Source organism: Silene latifolia, chromosome 7, assembly GCF_048544455.1.
Source record: "Silene latifolia isolate original U9 population chromosome 7, ASM4854445v1, whole genome shotgun sequence".
Classification (NCBI taxonomy): Eukaryota; Viridiplantae; Streptophyta; class Magnoliopsida; order Caryophyllales; family Caryophyllaceae; genus Silene; species Silene latifolia.
Window position 1 is genome coordinate 89,489,898 of NC_133532.1, and position 9,483 is coordinate 89,499,380.

The 9,483-nt window shown below is 41.1% G+C and overlaps 1 non-coding gene across 1 annotated transcript; it reads right to left on the reverse strand.

Annotated features, from left to right (window-relative positions):
* Window positions 1-9,049: 9,049 nt before the first annotated feature.
* Window positions 9,050-9,156, reverse strand: LOC141593241 (small nucleolar RNA R71). The gene has a single exon (XR_012521343.1). It is a non-coding gene; the product is annotated as a small nucleolar RNA R71 (small nucleolar RNA).
* Between the last annotated feature and the right edge of the window lie 327 nt (window positions 9,157-9,483).

Genomic DNA, 9,483 nt, shown 5'->3' on the forward strand with positions numbered 1-9,483 from the left:
ATTTCTGTTGAAACAAGTTCACCAGCTCAGAAGAGAAGAATAGAGGAGGTCAATTTGTCTTCCCCTGTCATGGAAGTTAGAGCCAGGGTAGATAATGTGGAGGCAGCCAAGGTGAAGATTAGGGACTATGCTGCTTCCAAGTCAGATGTTATGCACACCCTTGATCCTATTGAGACTGCTACCCAGGCGGTTGTTTCAGTAGATCACTCTGTCAGCCTTTTGGGAGGTGCCTTGGTTGCTGTAAGGGAGGTATGCTTTTTTTTATTATTATTATGTATATTTTGTAATATGTATATTTTATTTAGAGGTTTTTATTGTTATGACATAATATTTATACTATTCTTGTTTTTGTTCAGGGTGCTGCAGCCTGTCTCCATAACGCTTATTAGGCTACTTCTCTGGTAGCTAGGATTGACCTTATGAGATCTGACTATGATAAGCTGAAGTCTGAACTGGATTTTGCTCGGGCTGACTTGGCTGCAAAGACTGCTGATTTGGCAAAGGTGCAGAATGAGAGGGATGCTGCCAAGGCTGAGGCAGGTTCAAGCAAACAACTTCTGCAGGAGGCGCTGGACAGGAACGAGGAACTTACCCTGGAGAGGGATGATTTGGAGTTCAAGCTTGATGATGCCACTCTGTACTTTTATATCAAGGGGAAAGTGGCTGCTATATGTCGGAGCCTGTAGAGGCCAGGGCAAATTGGAACCCTGAGGCTGAGATGGCCTTCGCTGCTTCTAAGTATCCTGACCTGCATAACATGGGCAATGAACAGGAGGTCGATTCTCCAGGGGAGCAGGATGTTGATGCTGAGGCTGATCAGGCCAAAAGTGGAAGTGCTGATGCTGTCTCCAATGGGGAGCAGTAATTTTAAAATTTCTTTGATGGTATTGGCCCATCCAGGGGGGATGTCCCTGGACAAACAATTTTATTTTCTTTGTTTTTGCGTAGGTCAGGGAGGCTATCCCTGGCCTTAATGAATATTTTGGTGCCTTTGCCCAGGGGGTAAGGGCTTTATTGATAGTAATGGCCTTTCTTGGCTTATTTTGCTTATTTCCTGATGTTTTGTCTTTTGAGTTTCTGTGAACTTTGTTTTTCCAATCCTGTAAACCTGTCAAAATATTCACTTTGTTAACCTGTAAAACATTTGCGATTCAGGCCATCGTAAGTAATTCAACCATGTATGCTTTTTGCCATAGTGGTTGAAGGGGTGGGAAAACCGGCCAGACAGGAGGGCTTATGTCCCCTGCCTGACTGGAGGGCTTGGTACTCGGCCTGACAAGAGGGATTTTTAGACTGATGGTCGGGATAAAACACCCTTGCACCGTCTTGCTGCGTCCAGCCGGTTATAAATGTGTGCAGTAAATTTAGTCAGGTCAGGCAATTATTTCATGCCTGATTGGTCCTGACATTTACTGTATCCGGTGATGGTTACCAACTCGTTAGGCACAGTTAAGTGCAAAATTTTGTTTTAAAAACTAATGTACAGTAGAGTAACCCTCAATCCTGAATATTTATGCATATAAACATTTATCATGTATAATTGTTCAGGATTCAAGAATAAGAGAAATTGGGTTAGTTTCATATATAGAAATGGATTGCACATAGAACATATGAAACACATAATTTTTCAGATAGCACGTCAAGTTGAATCATGGATAGTAAAGATATAGTTTTTTTTACGTGATTTGGGCCTCACATAGAATTTATACATGGAATAATTTCAAATGTGTTACATTCAAAGATCTTGGGATCATTTCTCCTTCTAGTGTTTGGAGCCTGTATGCTCCTTGTCCGACGATTGAGTCAATTAAGTAAGGGCTTTCCCATGTAAGGGCAAGCTTTCCTGCTGATTTTTCTTTTTTGTTTGGAATAACTTTTCGTAGGACAAGGTCTCCTTCCCTGAACACTCTAATCCTGACATTTTTGTTGTAAGTTCTGGCTACTGCTTGTTGATATAATGCCAGCCTGATATTTGCAGCATCTCTTAGCTCTTCTGTCAGGACCAGGTTGTCTTGCATCAGGTCTCTGTTTGCTTCAACGTTGTTCAGGCTATATCTTGATGTTGGCACCCGAATTTCTTCAGGGATGACAGCTTCACAGCCATACACCAAAGAATAGGGTGTTTGGCTTGTCGATGTCTTTGGAGTTGTCTTGTCTACCCATAGCACTAATGGAAGTTCTTCAGCCCATCTGCCTCGTCTTCTCTTTAGTTTCTTCTTTAAGCAGCTTATGACTACCTTGTTACTAGATTCAGCCTGGCCATTAGCTTTTGGATATCCAGGGGTTGATGTTACCAGGTTAATATTCCAGTCTTGGCAAAATGCTTTAGTCTTTTTCCCCATAAACTGGGTTCCGTTGTCACAAACTATCTCTGATGGAACTCCATATCTGCAAATAATATTCGTCCTGATGAAGGATATTATTTCTTTTTCGGTTACCTGCCTGAAAGAGTCAGCTTCGATCCATTTGGAGAAGTAATCAGTCACAGCCAACATGAATACTTTCTGTCCTGGAGCCACAGGAAACTTCCCTACAATATCCATGCCCCACTTCATGAATGGCCAGGGTGCAGAAATTGAGTGAAGAAGTTCAGATGGCTGATGTATTATTGGCGTATGAATTTGACAGGCTTCGTATTTTGAACAGTTTTCCAAGCAATCAGCCCTCAGTGTTGGCCAGTAGTAGCCTGTCCTGAGTATTTTACTTGACAGGCTCTTTCCTCCTTTATGGTTGCCACAGTCTTCATCGTGTATTTCTTGGAGTACTTGTTTAGCTTCATCAGGTTCTAAGCATTTCAAATATGGCTCGGCCTGCGATCTCTTAAATAAAGTGTTATTGACTATAGCATAGGTTGAAGCTCTAATCTTAAAAGCCCTTGCTCCATGCCTTACCTGAGGTAATATTCCTTGGAGGAACCAATCATAATAAAGTTTGGTCCAAGAATTATTATTTCGATTGACAGGGTTAACCTGTTCGGTTTTACTGATAGCTGGCTCTATTAAATGAACAATTGGTATTTTATCGAAAACTGCAGGGGTAAAATTTGAACCTAGGCAAGCCACAACATCAGCCTGTGTGTTCAGGTCTCTTGGTATTTGATCTATATCAAATAAAGCAAATTTAGCGGTAAGGTTTTTTGCATATTCTAAATACGAAATCATTTTTGCATCCTTAGCCGTATAAATTCCCTTTATTTGATTAGCAATTAAAAGTGAGTCAGTTTTTACTTTTAGGTTTTGAACACTGAGGTCTAGACGTACCTTTAAGCCCGCTATCAGGGCTTCATATTCTGCTTCATTGTTGGTAGCTTTGAACTCACAACTTATAGCCTGAGCTATCATGTCCTCCTGTGGCGATTTAAGTACTAATCCTAACCCTGTCCCCCTGGCATTGGATGCCCCATCTATGAACAATGTCCATTCTTGGTCTTGGTTCTTATTTTCTAATTGGTTAACTTCTTTTTTCAGGTCGGGTTCTAGGTTAGGGCTAAAATCAGCCACAAAGTCTGCTAAGGACTGCGATTTAATCGCTGTCCTGGGTTCAAAGGAAATATCATATGTACTAAGCTGAACCGACCACTTGGCCATCCTACCTGACAATTCAGGCTAGCGTAGGATAGATTTTATGGGTAATTTGGTCCTGACTATGATGGGGTGACATTCAAAGTAAGGACGTAATTTAGCACATGACATAATTAAAGCTAAGACATATTTTTCAAGTAATCCATACCTCATTTCAGCATCCAGCAGGCTGTTACTTACATACTAGACAGGATGTTGTTGGCCTTCCTTTTCTTTTACTAGGATTGTGCTGACTTCTGTGTCAGTGACGGATAAGTACACTGACAGAGGTTCCCCTTTCTCTGGTTTAGCCAGTAAGGGTGGAGATGATAGATACGATTTTAAGTCTTGAAAGGCTGCTTCATGCTCATCTGTCCAATGGAACTGCTTATTTTTTCTGAGTAGGTTGTAAAATGTTTTACACCTTTCAGAGGATCTTGATATGAACCGATTCAGGGCGGCTACTCGGCTTGTCAATTTCTGAATGTCTTTGACAGACTTGGGTGACTGAAGCTCAAGGATAGCTTTTATTTGTTCGGACTGGATTCTATGCCTCTTTTTGTCACCATATAACCAAGAAACTTACCTGCGAAGACTCCAAAGTGGCATTTTGTAGGGTTGAGCTTCATGTTGTATTTTTTCAATATTTGGAATGCTACTACCAAATGCTTCACCTGATCTTTTGCGTTCTTGGATTTTACTGCCACGTCGTCTATATAGACTTCCATGATATCACCTATTTGATCCTTGAACATCATGATGACCAGGCACTGGTACATTGCCCCTGTATTCTTCAGACCGAAAGGCATGGCTGTATAACAGTATATGCCTCGTTCTGTAATGAATGCAGTACTCTCCTGGTCAGCAGGGTGCATTTTTATTTGATTGAATCCACTGGAAGCATCCATGAATGTCAGCATCTCATGCCCTGCTGTGGCGTCTACCATGGCATCAATATGTGGCAAGGGAAATGGATCCTTAGGGCAGGCTTTGTTCAGGTCAGTTTAATCTACACAAACTCTCCATTTTCCATTATTTTTCTGTACAACAACCAGGTTAGCCAGCCACTCAGGGTACATTACTTCCCTAATCATTCCCATGGAGTTTTCCACTTCCTCGTTGATTATTGCATTTCTTTCAGGTGCAAATTTTTGTCTCTTCTGTTGCACAGGCTTAAAAGATTGATCAATATTAAGTTTGTGTGTAATTACATCAGCACTAATTCCAGTCATATCAAAATGAGACCAAGCAAACCAAGACGATTTATTTTTAAGGAATTTTACCAGTTCTGGCCTGACACAGTCTGGGGCATCGGATCCTACTAAAACATACCTGTCAGGGTACTCAGGGTCGAGGATTACCTGATCTGTTTCCATTCTAGGAGGTGCTACACAAGTACTCCTGACAGGGTATGGTAATTGGTATGCGAGGGACTTACCTGCCTTGGAAGGTTTCAAGGCTGTTGTATAGCATTCTTGGGTTGTCTTGTGATCTCCTTTGATTGTGGCTATGCCCCAATCCGCTGGTATCTTGATACACTGGTGATAGGTTGATGGCACAGCTTGGACATTATGAATCCAGGGTCTGCCCAGAATTGCGTTGTAGGATGATAAGCAATCCAGGACTCCAAATTTCTCATAGGATGAGACTCCTTCAATGTAGGTTGGAAGATGGATTTCTCCTAGTGTGCTCCTAGTTTCTTCACCGAAGCCTACCAAAACGCTAGATTTCTTGGTGATTTGATCTTCACCAATATTCATGGCTTTCAGTACGTCAAGCATGATTAGGTTCACTGAGCTGCCTCCATCTACTAGGACCCTCCTTACTGTAGCAGTTCCAATTTGCATGGAAATTACCAGGCCATCATGATGAACATCAGGAATCCCTACCAGGTCGCAATCGTTGAAACTGATTGTTGTGACATGATCCGGTTTACAAGGCGATGTGGTCCTTGGTGTCTTGGCTATCTTCTTTGCTGCGGAATAGGTCAGGCCACAAATTTCTGATCCACTAGATATGAATTTCACTTCATAAATCGGTGGTGGTGGAGGAAGGTTGTGGTCCTGCTTTTATTCCTGGTTCTCCTTGCCTCGTCTGCATTTCTGCCTTTCGTCCTGATCAAGTCTTTTAGATATCCGGATTTCAACAGATAAGCTACTTCTTTTCTCAGGGTGAAGCAATCGTCTGTTGTGTGTCCAATGTCTGTGTGAAATTCGCACCATTTGGAGTTGTCTCTTCTTGCGTTGGGATTTTCCACCTTCCTGGGCCATCTGACTATTGGTCCCATTTTGTCAAGCCTCTGGATCAATCCTGCAATATCAACACTGAAGTTATGCTCAGAAATAGGCGGAAACACTTTAGTCTTACCATGATACTCATGTGCCAGGTTGACTTCTGAATGGTCTGGCTTGGAATATGGAGTAGGTCTGTAATTGTTTCCTTTGTTTCTCTTCCTATTGCTCTTTTCATGGTCCTTTGGTCCGCTGGAGGATCCGAATTTATAGCTCTTGTCTTCTTCCAACCTGATATATGCGAGAGTCTTGGCCTGGACATCTTCGAAGGTATGGCAGGGATACTTAGTGAGTTCATTATACAGGTCACTATGAGGTAATAACCCCTACCTGAATGCCTCCACTGCTGTTCCAACGTCGCATCTGGGAATGGACACTTTCTCTTTGTTGAACCTGGCGAGGAACACCCTGAGAGTCTCCTTTGGCTTCTGTGTAATTCTGTAAAGATCACTAGACCGCTTCTCCAATTCCCTGCTGCTTGCAAACTGTTGGTTGAAGTTGTTGATCAGGTTGGCAAATGAGTGGATGCTCCCAGTTGGCAGGTTGATGTACCTCTGTAAAGCAGGCCCTTACACATGCAAACTTGCCTGAATTCGCTGGGAATGGATGCAGGTAACATTTTCTGTTTATAGAGAGCCACATGATTCTGTGGATCCGTAGTTCCATCATAAATTTTCTTAGACGGAATTACGAACTTTTTAGGCAAGTCCACTTTTGCTATTTCATCTATAAAAGGCGAATCAACATAGCTATCAGGAGCAGCTTCTTCTAAACTGGCAGGAACTCCAGGTATCTTCTCGAATTTTTCATTTAACTTCTTGATTTCCTGGACTACTGCCATCATGATGGCTGCTGCAGATTCATCAGGTTTTTCATTGTTATCGTTTGGCTCACCATCGCCATCTACATTGATGAATTTAGAGTCATTTGGGCTGCCAAAGCTGGAGAAGTCAATATTTTTGATAATTGATGCAAATGACGTTCCTGGCTGGAATCTAGAGCCTGCTCCCTGGGTTTTTTCCAATTTTTGTTTCAGAGCTGACTCGGATTCTTTTAACTGAAGGATTTCAGCCTCAGTTTGGGCTGCTTTTTCTTTCAAGCTTTCCAACTCAGCTATTTGTTGAAGGGCTGCATTCAATTGTTCTTCGATGGTAGACTGGGTCATTTTTGTAGGTTATTTGGATTTTTATGAAATAAGGAAAAAAAAAAAAAAATTAAAGAGCTAGATGCCCCACGGTGGGCGCCTATTGTTTTGTATGGATTTTGCGCAAGGCGAAATCAGGTCAGGGTAGATCTAGGCAGGGTTAACTAGCTCGAATTAATCCGTGAGTTAGTATGACAGGGTATAAAACTAGAAGTATAAAGTACGGTAAATGAATAACAATAAGACAAAGAATTTTGTACGTGGAAAACCCTTAAATGGGAAAAAACCACGGGCACCAAGCCAGGAGAGGATTTCACTATAATATTGGATAATTTGCACAGATATCTATAATTCAGCTTGTATTTTAGTATTGCTAGTGTGTTGCTAGGTAATTATCTTGTGTTCTCATCTTTTGTGCAAATGATCTTAGTGCTCTTTATATAGATGAATGCTGAACGGCTGCTAAATCTTCCTCAATTTATGCTGAATATCCTACCTTAATTACCCAGAATAATGCTCATTATTTCGCCCTTAATTGTCGTCTTTAATTGCAGAATCTTTCCAATTAATGCTCTAATTATGGCGCATATATTCTTCTATAATATGACTTCTTGGTCAAATATCGTCCTGATATTTTGACCGTTGTCCTCTCCATGGCCTGGTGCCTATCTTCTTGTGTCCTGGTAGCTTGACATCATGACATCCTGACCGTCAGGTCGAGGTGAGATATTTATCAGAGATATCTGCGGATTTCCAGGCCCAACAAAATGCGAGCCTATGAATCCTTGCATTTTTTACCCATCTCTTATCTTTTCAATGGGGCTTGTAAGACATAAACCAACTCGAGCCTAAATAGACCATGCATAGAGTTGAATAGGAGGAGACTAAGTCGAATTATAGGTGTTGTACAGTCTAGACGACTCGGCTCCGGGAGCTAAATCTTCCTAGGGATTGTAAGATATACACTAACTCGATCCCATCACAACAATAAGTGCTTGCATCTATTTGAGAACATGTTTGTGTAATTTATTTTCATGAATCCCCTATGAGCCCATGACACCCTAGTGCCTTTAATCAATTGTTTACAAACCCCTTTATTTGCTTTACTTTACTTTACTTAATTTACATTCATCTTGTTGATTAGTTTAGATTACATCTCATCTCAACCCAATTTGTGACACCCTAAGACATAGCTACTTACAACTGAAAATCCTACATCAATACCCATCCCTTGGGATCCGACCTTTACATACCTCTTTACTAAGAGTAGTTTGTGAAGTTATAAATATTGTTATGGTTGGTAGCTTTTGACGACAAGTTTTAACCGGACAAAAAATGGCGCCGTTGTCGGGGACGGTGTTCAATTGATTTGATTTTCGTTAATTGTTTTTAGTTGTGTCTTTCTTTACCTTGGGGAAGTCAATCTCCTCAAGGTTGTTCTAATTTTTTTCGAGTTGTTTTATATTTTGCATGAATAGGAGATCACAAAGTAATTTATTACCTATTGATTTTGAGGTCGAAAGGACCTTAACCAACAATAGAAGAGTTGCTAGAGGTACTTCAAGAGTTGTAGGTATTGGTGAGATTGTGGACATTCAACCAAATAACATTGAGTTTGTAAACCCTTTTGCAAGAGAAGGAGTGGATAACCCAATTCAAAACCCACCACAAAATAATCTTACAATGCCTAAATTTTCATCACATTCCGTACCAACTGGGGAGAACTTACCAAACGGTACTCCTACACCACCACATTTAACCGGAATTTCATTGCCAAATCCGCATTCATACAATTAGTTGAGAGAAGTCAATTTGGAGGGATGCCTAATGAAGACCCTCATTCACATATGGATATTTTTTGTGACTATTGTGATGCAATTTCTCAAACCGGAGTTACTCAAGACCAAATCCTATGGGTATTGTTTCCTTTTTCTTTGATCGATACCGCAAAGCAATGGTTGAAGAGCCTAGACAAGGCTACCCTTGGTATTGATTCATGGAAGAAGTTAGAGCTTTCCTTCTACAAGAAATTATATTCTCCGGAGAAGACAAATATGTTGAGAGCCCAAATCACCGGGTTCAAGCAAAGGGATGAGGAATCATTATATGAAGCATGGGAGAGATTTAAAGACACTTGTCGTTCTTGTCCACACCATGGACTTAGTGAGTGGTTCCTTGTGCAACAATTTTGGAACGGCCTATATGAAGACTCCCGCAATATTCTTAATATGGGATCCAATGGTATGTTTACCGAAGTTGATGACAATCAAACATGGGCCAAAATCGAAGAGATGGCAGTTCATAATTCCCACTATAGTAGGCCCCGAAAGGCCACTAGAGGAGGAAAGCATGAGGTAGATTCCATCACTCAATTGGGTGCTCAACTAAGTGCTCATATTGACACCATCAATTTGAAGTTTGAGAAGGCCATGGCTAATCTTGATGAAACTTCCAAATCACCCAAACAACATGTTAATGCTATAGTGGC